At 37.4% G+C, this 12,724-nt stretch overlaps 1 protein-coding gene across 5 annotated transcripts in view; it reads left to right on the top strand.

Moving 5' to 3' along the window:
• Window positions 1-12,724, top strand: part of LOC101897560 (protein boule) — a 222,018-nt gene that overhangs the window by 47,021 nt on the left and 162,273 nt on the right. For 2 of the 5 annotated variants that reach the window (XM_020035171.2, XM_059131776.1), the window contains exon 1: window positions 9,704-9,959. The exons of 1 other annotated variant lie outside the window; for it this stretch is intronic. The gene's annotated coding sequence lies outside the window, so the exon portion shown is untranslated. Of the gene's footprint in view, window positions 1-9,703; window positions 9,960-12,724 lie in introns of those variants that run through there. 2 more of the 5 variants (XM_005178823.4, XM_059131775.1) reach the window with 2 other exon arrangements.

The raw sequence follows: 12,724 nt of genomic DNA, 5'->3' as shown, positions 1-12,724 counted from the left end.
ATCGGGAGTTTATTTCGCATTTTATGAGTGATATAATTATTCAAAATTTTAACCCGTTGTGGTAGTAGAAGGGGGAGGTACTAGAAGGAGTTGGCCAATATATTTCATATTCCTACCACATATTTTATTAGTAAAAATATTGAGATGTGTGAAATTTGAGGATAATCTGATGTTTTTTTTTCTGCATTTTATGGGAGTTATGATTATTCAAAGTTTTGCCCCGTAGTGGGGGAGATCGATATATTTCATCTTCCTACCAGATCTTGTGTTAGAAAAAATATTGAGATGTTCAAAATTTGAGGAGAATCTGATGCTTTTTTTCATTTTATGAGAGTTATGATTATTCAAATTTCCGACCCTTTGTGGGGACCGTACTAGAAGGAGTGGACTGATATATCCCATCTTCACAACAGATCTTTTGTTAGTAAAAATATTGAGATGCTTGAAATTTGAGGAGAATCTGATGCTTACATCAAATCGTGCGTTGATTGAAATATTGACATGTGCCTAGTTTGAAAGGCATTGGATGCTTATTTCGCTCCTTACGAGCTTCATGGCTATATTTTGACCCATTGTCGCGGAGGTACCAGAAGGAGTGGTCCGATATATGTATTCCATATTCACGTCAGTTCTTGTGTTACCAAAATTATTGGGATGTGCGAAATTTGGGGGCAATCGGACTCTTATTTTACATTTTATAAAAGTTTATAATTTTTTGACGCTTTGTGGAGGAGTTACTGGATGGAGTGGGCCAATATTGGTCATTTTCGCACCTGACCTAGCACTGGCAAAAATATTAGAATTTGAAAAAATTGAATGATTTTTTTTTATTATTTTTAAATTATTTTTAAATTATTTTCTTTTAAAATTTTGACCTTTTGTGGGGGAGGTAACAGAAGGTGTGGACCGATGTTGCCCATCTCCGAACTCGATCTAAGTTTGATAATAATATTAAGATGTACCAAGTTTGGATCAAATCGGATACTCCCTTTGAGAGTTATCGTGCGCACCAGCCAGACAGACAGCCGGACACATCTAGATCGACTCCAAAAGTCCTGCAACGGATTTCGCCCAAAGAGACCTAGGGTTTAAAACCGTTATTTCAATGAAGTACTTTTGTCAGTCTTAAATTATATATACCCTTTCTAGCCTATGGCTGAGGGTATAATAAATGTGATAGAGTGCATGATGTGGCCGGCCAGCTGTTAATAAAGATCGCCCCTCCATCAGACTAACAAAATAACAAGCAATTATTGAAGTGTGGTGAAATGAAACACAAATTCAACTCTATCGTTCTAAAAATAGAATTCCATCTTTTCGCACTTTTTTACATACACTCGGTGTTATTTTAGTAACTACTTACTTCACATACGATGTCCATGCTAAATATAAGAGGTAAGGATGTTGGTTAGTAAGTAGTGCGTCAACATGTATTTAGGACAACTATTATTTGGTAATGAGATTGTTTGCTGGCCATACATTTGACATGAATGAAGAGAGAGAGAGGGGGAGAGAGAGAGCGAGCGAAAATCACTCAGGTCTCCAACACAAACACACACACATGCATACCTACACATTTAACAAAAGAAGAGTGACAATCAGGGCCATTAAAAGGTTACTGAGATATGGAAATGTTTTGAGTTTCAGTTCTTTATTCCGGATAGTAGAAGTGTATCAGCTTCATTATCGGATGTTGCCATTGATTGATGGGTGTATCCACTCTTTCCACTCCCTTCCTCCCCCCATGGATGTATACAGAAATAGGCAAGTTTTGTCTGTGGCCAACAGATATTTTTTTGTGTCGCATGGACTCAGTTTCGTTTCAATAGCAGACGACATAACCCTACTTGACAAGAACATGATATAAAAAACAACAACAAAATAATAGTAGAACAAAAACAAACCAAAAAAACACAATTAAATTGTTACGGCTCATTGCACAATTTACCAAAAGTTATATTTGTTGTCATTGTAGCTGCTGCTTCTGTTGCTGGAGTAGCAGCAGAGGCAGCAGCGCCAACACCGCCGCTGCAACCACCAATTACACTTCGTCTACAATCCACGCGTAATCGTTTATTTACTACACTGATATTTCGATGTCAACAAATGTGTGTTGTTGTTTCTTCGTTATGCGGAAAAACTAAAAATACAAAAAAAATATTTTTTAAAATTCGATAATTCCATAAAGCAGCCAGACAACAAATTGTCCGATGAGCGCTTTTCTTTCTTATCTATCCATTTTTAAGAGCACATTACTAATTATATGAGCGATAGAATAACCGATTGTAAGGATGGGAAATTTGAAAATCAGGGTCAAAATATTAAGTCTAAAAAAATTGGATTTTCAAATCCAAATCCATAAGATATCATTTTCAATTGTTACGACCAGGAAATTACTTAAGGCCAGTCTCCACATCGTGTTTGAGTCATATGTAAAGTGTTTTTTATATCCTCAGCTATATGGCTACACAGGCTATATATCATTTGATAGACAAAAACGTGCCTAGTCGAAATAACGGTTTTATACCCTAGGTCTCTTTGGACCAAATCTGTTTCAGTTATTTTGGAATCGATCTAGGGATGTACATCCGCCCGTCTGTCTATATGGCTGGCTGGTGCGCATGATAACTCTAGAAGGGAGCATCCGATTAGGTCCAAACTTGGTACATCGTAATATTATTGTCAAACTTACATTGAGTTCGGACATGGACAATATCGGTCCACTACTTCCGGTACGTCCCTCACAAAAGGTCCACATTTGCAAAGAAAATATTTTATTGCACAGAAAGAGAAACGATCATCAGATTTTGCTCCAACTTTCCAAATCCTAATATTTGCATCAGTGCTAGGTCAGGTGCGAAAATGGGCAATAAAGGTCCACTCCATCAAGTACCCCCCCCCCCCCCCCCACCCAAAGGCTCAACATTTTGAATAATTATAACCGTTACACAATGTGATATTTTATTATCCCAAGTTCTGGTTTGAAGATGGAATATATCGGTCCACCCCTTCCGGTACCTCACCCACAAGGGTTAAAATTTTGGATTTCCATGAAATGAACGCTAAATTAACATCCAATTCCATTCAGGCTTGGCACATATCAATATTTCTATCAACACAAGATCTGATATAAATATATTAGAGATCGGAACATTCCTTTTGGTACCTCCCCCATAAAGGGTCAAAATTTTGAATAACCAAAATGATTATAAAATTCGAAATAAGCTTCCGGTTCTCTTCATATTTCGGTCATCCCATTATTTCTACTAACACAATATCTACTGTGAAGATGGAATATATGGGTCCGCTCCTTGAAGTTCATATAACACGAAATTAATATCCGATTCCATTCAGACTTGTCACATCCCAATATTTCTATCAACACAAGATTTGTTATAAAGATGGTGGAGATCGGACATTTGTTTTTGGTACCTCCCCCACATAAGATTCAAGATTTTGAAAAACAAAACGCTCAAAAAAGCGAAATAAGCATCCAACTCTCTTCAAATTTCAAACACACAAACATGTTTGCTAGCAAAAGATCTGCTTTGAAGATGATAGATATTTGCCAACCCCTTCTGGTACCTCACCCACAAAGGGTCACAATTTCAAATTCTTGTATCAGTCATAAATTACGAAACAAGTCAGCAGTTCTTTACAACTTTATGTATCTGAATATTTCTCTCGACCATAACCTGAGATGAATATGGAATTTTGATTTCGCATAAAATTGGTTATAAATGTTCGATTTTCTTGTAATTTTGCCCTACGAATATTTTTTTCTGTGTTGGATGAAGTATAAAAATGGTATACTTCGCTCGACTATATCTAGCACCTCACGCAAATTTTAACATTTTCTAAAAATTATCACATATCTTAAATAAAGTGAGGGAAGTGAGCAATATTGTCCAAACCTGGCACGTCGAAATATTTATATCATATTTATTTAGGTCCGATACGAAATGGACAATATTGGCCCATTTCTTCAGAATCTACTCCATAGAGGGTCAACAATTTGAATAATCATAACAGAGGTCGAAATATATTGAAATAACCGCACATAGACTGAGGGTATAGATCTGTCGGTAAAGTCGACTGATACTTTTTAACTTGTTTTAGTCTACTTGAATGTTAAAATATTAAAATAATAATGATATATTTTTTATATTTTTCTTTCTTTCAGGTAGGTGAACAACTGCATACAAATCATGATTCAAAGATTTGTTTTAAGAAAACGGTATGCGTTAGAATTATATTTTAAGTAGCATGTTCCCGCTATCCTTGTGGTATAAAATTGTCTAAACTGGTTCCCATTTTGGTATGACCCCCATATAAGGACTTCACGTATTTTTTTAGTAGCATTTTGTATGCATACGCCAAAACAATCTAGATCTCTCCATCCCAGACACCAACAGTGATCCAAAATTAATACCATTAAGTAGAGGGTGAGATAAAAAAACTGCAAAAAAGTCAAACGCCATAATTTTTAATTTTATTGAATGAAAGCAAAAAATGTCGGAAATAACACCAAATTTTAAAAAAAGTTTAGATTTGTTCGAATTGGCACGAATTATGGACTTCAAACGGGCAATGAATCCGTCACACGCTGCCCGAATGTTGCGGTATTTTGGCCCATTCCCGGCGAAGCGCTTACTTGAGGTGATCGACACTTTGGTGTTTTTTAGTGCCAACCTTGACAATAGTCCAACGGATTGGTATCCGGAGATTTTGTTGGCCATTGTGAGCTGGAAATGAAGCGAGGAACCTAATTTTGTAACCATTCTTGGGTGGCGCGTGCTGAGTGCGATGGTTCTGAGTCCTCTTGGAAGGCCAATTTCAATGGCTTAACCTCGAGCTCATTTTTCAATATTTGCCTAATTGAATATTGCGTTATGTTCTGCTTACGAGCCATTTTTCGACCACTGCGACACGGGTTTCGATCAAGTTGCTTCTTAACTTTTCGAACCATTTCTGCTGATGTTGATGTTATCTTCCGTCCACTTCCTTGACGTCGGACTACGCTACCAGTATCGCGGTAACAAGCGATGGTACGAGACACAGGAGATTTATTCACATTTAAATGCTGGAGTGCTCTAACGATAGAAACTTGTGGTTTTCCAGTCAAATATAAAGAAATCACACTATCACGTTTGAATTCCATCGCGATTACCTTTTTTCTCGAAAATTCTCCGCAAAATGCTCTTGTACGCTTGTAAACAATATAATATAGCTGTCACTGAAGTAATTTTAACAGTTGTCGGACGAGTGGCTTGGAAGTGGTAGCAGTCTGAATTTTGTTGCAGTTTTTCCTTTCAACCTGTAATTCTTTGCTCTAAAATCTCTTAAATTTGGTGCTCGATAGAATAGCACTTATGCAATTGCTGAGACCTTCAAAATGCCGGAAAGGCGGAGGTATAGAGGAAATTTTTGTGAGAGGAAAAAATCTATCTAATGAGAACCCTATATATAGAATAACAGCTAATTACGTGAATAATGGCCGGTGAATAATGTCGCTAATAGCATCAAAATACCGAATAAAGGGAGGTACCGGTATATGTGGGCTACACGAAGACGTGGACCTCCATAGGTAATTTTTGTCATAGGTTGTAGTACTCATTAAGATCTAATAATACGAAATTCCTAAATTCCTCAAGTTACCGAATATTGGAAGTCACCGTTATATGAGACTATACGAAAACGTGGTAATGAAGAATCCCAGCTGATTCATTTCCCTAGTTTGGCGGAAAAAGTCAGATAGACATTTGATGCAAACGACGGCTGATAGAAGATGGAAGGTTACCGAAAACGAAATTAAAACGAATTGAAAACCTCCATTGGTGCCCACAATGGGCTGCTACTATTTACCCACTTGCGAGTTGCTAGTTTCATTAACACGCTGGTGTGTAATAAAGGTTTGATCTAATTATACATAATTGTTGTTTGAGTAATAAAATGGCAACTCTGCATGTGTTGTTATTTGTTTTTGTTGTTGCTGCTGTTATTAATCGTTGTTGTCAGCTCTGCGAGTGTCCCATGTGTTTTTCTTAATATTTTTTTGTCGGTGGGTGATAGGTCTTTTCATTTTATGTACCTACCTAACTGTGAGTGTGTGCGTGTGCGAGTTTTTGTATTGTTGCTGTTTTGCTACTGTTGTTCTAGTCGTAAAAGCAAAAGCAAAAACAACAACAGCAGCAGCACAGCAATCTAGTGGATACTAAACAATTTTCCACGTTTTTTTGTGTCTTTTTTTTATGTTGTCGGTCGGTTGTTCGGACTTTTCTCATGTGCTGTGTGTTTCTAGTTGTTGTCACTTAAATGTGCCACACATATGGCCAGTTTGCTCTTTTCTACTCTCCGGCATAACTGTGACGAAATTGAAATTCTCCTGAGAGACTACAAAGTTGCATGTTCTCTTCAGAATTTTCCCCCAAATTCATTGAGAGTCAACCAAAGCCAGGTCCCATTCTCTTGTTGTGTGTATGGGTGCGATTGTCGTGACAGCGTAAAATCTACTCCCGAACTGGCGCACATGTTTGTTAAGCAGTGTTGCCGTTTTATTATTTGTATTTTTGTTGGTATATTTTTCCAATGAAGTTGCAGAAAACTGCTAAAAAGCCTAATTAATTGAAGTTCGAAAAAAATACCATTTTGAAATATAAATGAACCTCTATTGTAATTTTTCAAATAGCTCAATGTTTCAAATTACACTCGAATCCGTGGAGAATATATTTAAAACATCACGCTATCTTTCGAACGATTTGAGATTGAAGGCTAAAATATTGCACACATGTGTATTTTGCCAGTAGGCAGGTTATGTTCGTAAATGCGCCACGTCAGTGCGACCACATCATTCATCTGAATACGAAATATCAAACAATTGCGATGAATAATGTCGCTTAAATCATCAAAATACGAAATGGATGGAGATACCGTTATATGGGGGCTATACGAAGACCTGGACCTGCATAGACAATTTTCTATCACAGGCTGTAGTACCCATTAGGAACTTCAAATACGGAATTTGGAACAATTGCGGTGAATAATGTCGCAAAAATCATGAAAATACCGAATATCGTGGGTACCTTTATATGGGGGCTATATGATATCGTAAGCCGATACTTCGAACTTGACCTTCTTGCAGACAAAAGACTGACCTGGACAAAATTTTAGCTTCCTATCTTAATTCATTTTGATTCTAGCGTGATTACAACAGATTGACAGGCAGACGAACGGGCATGGCTAAATCATCCTAGAAGTGTACGCTGATCAAGAATATATACGCTTTGTAGGATCTTAAATTATTATTTCGATGAGTTACATACGGAATGACGAACTGAATATACCCTCCATACAATGTATGGTGGAGGTTATAAAAATAGGAATATGAGAAGAGAGTACAGAAAAATACAACAACCGCATGACAAAAACTCAGAGTGTGTTCGGCAAGAGTAGAATCTGCTCGATTTTCATAGAATTTTGCTCCTATTCGAAAACGAGGAAAATATGCTCACTCATATTCGATCGTCATCGAAAAATTGAGTTTGTCCGAATTTTTCTCCGCTCCCAGGAAGCAGTAATCGCTCGAATTCGAGTGAATTTCACTCTTTGTATAAATTCGATCGAGTTTTTTGGAGGTCTGGTCAAAACTTCTCTGGTTTGTCTAGTCTTCAAAGGTTCTTCATACTGTAATGGTTAATACATGAATGCCACTCAGGCTTGCGTTGTAGGCTTCTTGATCTAGAGACTCTCTCTTATAGCTTTGGGCCTCCCTCTCTAGATCATCATGTATCCTTCCTGATACGCTTGGGGGGAGGAATTTTATCCACCATATGATGGTTTGGATGACTCCCACGACACCCGTGTAGGCATTGCAACGAAAGCATATGGCTATGCCACTCTGTTATTCATTACTCTTTTTTTTAGGAATAACTCATTATTTTTTTAGCTTACTAGTAATGCAGTATTATACCCTCCACCATACAATGGCTTTGAAATTGGGCACAAAGATTTATATTATCCACAGGCTGATTGGTATTGAAAATAGGCAACGTTTAGATATATTCCCCATATAACTGTACCTTCCGATTTTCGATATTTGTAAGATTTCTGCCACAATTTCCAACCCCTAATACCGCTATCTCCCGATATTCGGTCATTTCCAACCAAATCAGCAGAAACTTGACATTTGTGATTCTCGGCAGGTCCGTTCTCTCCTTTCGAAAGATGTTCGATTCAGGTTCACTAATTAGTATAGCCCATATATAACGGTACCTCCAGATTTTCGGCATTTTTAAGGTTTCTGCCACAATTTCCAACCAAAATTAGATGATAATGTGGGTTTTTGTGTTATTTATATACCCTCAGGTATATGGCTACAAAGGGTATGTATCGTATGATACGACCAAAACGTGCCTCATCGAAACAAGGGTTTTAGTCTCTAGGTCTCTTTGGACCAAGTCCGTTTCAGGACATTTGAAGTCGATCTAGCGCTATCCGTCCGTCTATCTGGCTGGTGCGCACGAAGGAGTATCCGATTTGGTCAAAACTTAGTACATCGTACATTTTTTAATAATCATAACAGAAGTCACGAGCGGTTAGCGACCATCGGCTGTTATGGCGGCCCACACCATCACCACGGCCGTCGCTTGAGTTCTGGTAGCCAACCGAAGGTGCACATTTTCAGCTGGCCTCTTTGGCAAGTAAACACGACCATTTTGTTTGTTTACAAACTGCTGGACAACGAATGTTTTCTCATTGGAGAAAACCAAATTCGGCAGTTCACCACTTTCGGCCAAGCGAAGCAACTCTTTAGCTTTTTGAGTCTATTTTCTTTCAGTTGAGGTGTAAGTTCTTGCACTTTTTGGAATTTCAATGGTTTTACCCCGAGCTCATTTTTCAATATTTGCCGAATGTAATATTGCGATATCTTCAGCTCACGAGACCTTTTTCGGTCACTGCGATGCGGGTTTCGATCAAGCCGCTTCTTTACTTTTCGAACCATTTCTGCTGATGTTGCTGTTTTCTTCCGTCCACTTCCCTGACGTCGTGCTACGCTACCAGTATTACGGTACCGAGCGATGGTACGAGACACAATAAATTTATTCACATTTAAATGCTGGAGTGCTCTAACGATTGCCACTTGTGGTTTTCCAGCCAAATATAAAGAAATCACACTATCACGCTTGAATTCCATGACGAATAAATTTTTTTCTGGATAATTCTCACCAAAATGCTTTTGTACGCTTGAAAACAATAAAATGAGCTGTCTCTGGAAAAATTTTAACAGCTGTCGGACGAGTGGCTTAGAAGTGACAGCAGTCTGAAGTTGATTGCAGTTTCTTTATCTCATCCTATAGATACAGTATTCTGTAATAATCAATATTTAGTACAAACATTATTTCAAGTACACTTGGCAACCCTATTTGTAAATCTGAATAACACAAGCAAGTACACTCTCCCAACAACCGCTAACACACACACACACAAACGCAAGCACTCTGTCATTTTCCTATTCGAGTTTTTCAGTTTTTCATGTGGGGGCCAAACAACTCTCGGAAATTATTGCAGGCCGACGTAGCAGCGGCAGCAGCAGCAGCTGACGTCGCAGTCATCACCGCCACTACTAAGAACAACAACACAGCCGAAGCAGAGTCCGAACACCTAGCTGGCTGGTTGTGGCGGCAGCGCTGTCAAGTTTTACTAGAATTGAGTCGTTGTTCTACTGTCGTTGAGATTGCAACACAACTTGAAATAATCACGGGTGCGTTGCTTAAAACACAGAGGAAAAAAATTTAAACAAAATCAAAAGCAAAAGGAAAAAAAGAAAAACAAGTGAAAAAAAAAAAAATAGAAAATAAAACAAAAAATCACAAACCATCCAAACGTCGCCGTCTGTTTGTTGATTTGTCCGTTCTATCCTACCCCACACCTCTGGGTTGTAAAGGAATTGTGCGAAAAAAGTAATTTTTTTATTTTATTTTTTTTGGTAAATTTTCATTTATCGAATTAACAAAAAACCGTATCGTAAAAACTGTCAACTCTCTTGAGCGCCGTGTGTCGTTGTCATCATCTTCTTCTGCGTTCCGAAAGTGTATCGTGCTCCTCGTGTGTGGGTACCACAAAACGCGTGGTGTGTCTTTTCTTTCCCCCTGCCTCCCAGCGATTATCGTTAAATCATCATCAAGCGTTTTTCCAGTTTTAATTTTTTTGGTGCAGCCACAAAACATTAATTATTACCGAATCAATTGTAGCCCTGTGTAAGTCTAAAATCAAAACAAATAAATAAGAAATATTGAAAATGTGGTGAAGAGAATGATTTTTTTTAATAAATGTGCCCAACAAAAATGGTTGTAAAATTACAAATTTTAAACAACCCTCCCCAGCCCAAAATGCTCTTGCCATGGTTTTGGGGCGAAACATGTGCATGTGTTGTAACTGGAGGCTATTTCGTAATAGTTTACCCACTTTTGGCATTATGAGAACCATGGCGAAACAATAACAACAACAACAAAGGCAACAACAAAATCAAATCACCAAACAAAACAAAATAATTTATTATGGCAAATAAGTGTGTGTATGGGTGTAAGTGAAATTATGTAAATGTGAGTGTGTGTGTGTGTGTGCTGATAATTAAAATTTGCGTGCAGGTTTATTTTTTCGCTTCGGGCTTCTTTTTTTGCAAACCTGCATCGTGCTCCCGCGCTTTCACATGCCTCGGTATGTGTGTGTGTTTTTATTCAACGATTAGTTGTCGCTGCCACAACGCCAGTGTATGTATGTATGTGTGTGGGTGAGTGCGTGTTGGGTTTTTAGTGCCTGGTTTCCGTTTCCCTTTTTGTGTTCATGGCTTTCGGGGTGTGTGTGTGTGTGTGTGCGTGTTTTTAATGCTGCTGGCCTGTTTGTATGTTTGAGTTTGTGTGTGTGCGTGTGAAATTGTAATTGTGTTGACAGCTTTAAGAATTTGTTCCAATTTTCCTCTTCAAGGAAACCTAACAGAAATACGTGGAATTTCCAATCCTGCCACTGGTTGGTGGTGCGATGCCACACAAACTTTTGTATTTCATCGCTTCGAGTCGAAGCCAAAGTAGCTTTGTTTTTTTCGGTGAATTTTGAAATTAGCTCATGTTGAAAGTTCAGTGCTATGATACATTTCTGATGGAAAAACAATGTGAATTTAGGTACCCTCTTGCTTAGAACTGCTGTCAAGTTTTCTGGAAATAAGCCCCTCAGAAGTGATGGAATTGGTTTAAAAAAATCTATAGAACAAATCATTTATAGATCTTCCGGAAATATAAGATTTTGTAAATATATGTCTTTCGTAGACAAGACTACAGGATCTTTAAAGAAAAAAATGCCATCCGTGGGCCTCAAATGAATGGGAGATTTATTGATTTTTATTGAAGTGTAAAAGACTCTAATGACTTTCCATAGAAAGAGGACGGATCTTCTCATATATGTCTTTCGTAGACAGGACTATAGGACTTTTAAACGGAAAATGTTATCCGTGGGTCTCCCAAGAATGGGAGATTTAATGATTTTTTTTTATACAACTGTAAAAGACTCTATGGACTTTCCATAGAAAGAGGACGGATCTTCTCATATATGTCTTTCGTTGATAGGACTACAGGAGTTTTAAATGGAAAATGCCATCCGTGATTTTTTTTATACAAGTGTAAAAGACTTTACTTTCCATAGAACGAGAATGGATTTTAAAAAACGGCTTATATATATATTTTTTAACTCCCCATAAAGCACTTAAATTTTTGGGCTTAATTCTAGTTAAACTCCGGATCTTCTTGAAATTTTATTTACAAGAGACTCATCCGGGTTCAAGGACCCATATCTCTGGATCCTAGAAAGATAATAACACATATCGTAGCATTTTGGAAAGTTTATGGTGTCAACTATAACCGGATATTCTTTAAATTTTTTTACCAGAGACTCGTCCGGGTTCAAGGACCCATATCTCTGGATCCAAGAAAGATAATAACACATATCGTTACATTTTGGAAAGGTTATGGTGTCAACTATAATTTGACATACATTTTGTGGACTCGTAAAATGGGACCTTTTTGACTTTTGGAAGATTTTTAAAAAAAAAATCCGGTTCCAAAAAATCAATAATTTTGATGCAACTCTGGAACCATTTTAAATAACCCCATAATGTGACCACTTGTTGGAGAATAATTTTCATTAGCTTTCAAATGTCAAATATCTGGGTATACGGGTCGACCCCCAAGAAAAAAAAAAATACTTCCCCGGAATCAGGGTAAAGATATCTACCTCTGGAAAAACAAGTTAAAAAGTATCAGCCGACAGATGTATCCCTCAGCCAATGTTCCATTATTTAAAAATATTTTGACTTTTGTTATGATTATTCAAATTGTTGACCCTCTATGGAGTATGTTCCGAAGGAATAAGCCAATATTGTCCATTTCATATGGGATCTAAATAAATTTAATATAAATATTGCAACGTGCCAGCTTTGACCTATGTAGGTTACTTCCTTCACTTAATATGAGATATGTGATAATTTTTTAGAAAATATTAAAATGTGCGTTAGGTACCAGACATGGTCGACCGAAGTATTCCATTTTCATACTTCATATAATACAGATATATATCATCTTTACAACAGATCTTGTGTTAGCAAATACATTCGGATGTGTGAAATTTAAAGAGAGTTGGATGCTTAATTCGCTTTCTTTCAGCGTTTTGTTTGTCA

This window comes from Musca domestica, unplaced genomic scaffold, assembly GCF_030504385.1.
Source record: "Musca domestica strain aabys unplaced genomic scaffold, Musca_domestica.polishedcontigs.V.1.1 9, whole genome shotgun sequence".
NCBI lineage: Eukaryota > Metazoa > Arthropoda > Insecta > Diptera > Muscidae > Musca > Musca domestica.
Note: the sequence above shows the minus strand (reverse complement) of the source record. Positions and strands in the feature narration are given on the sequence as shown.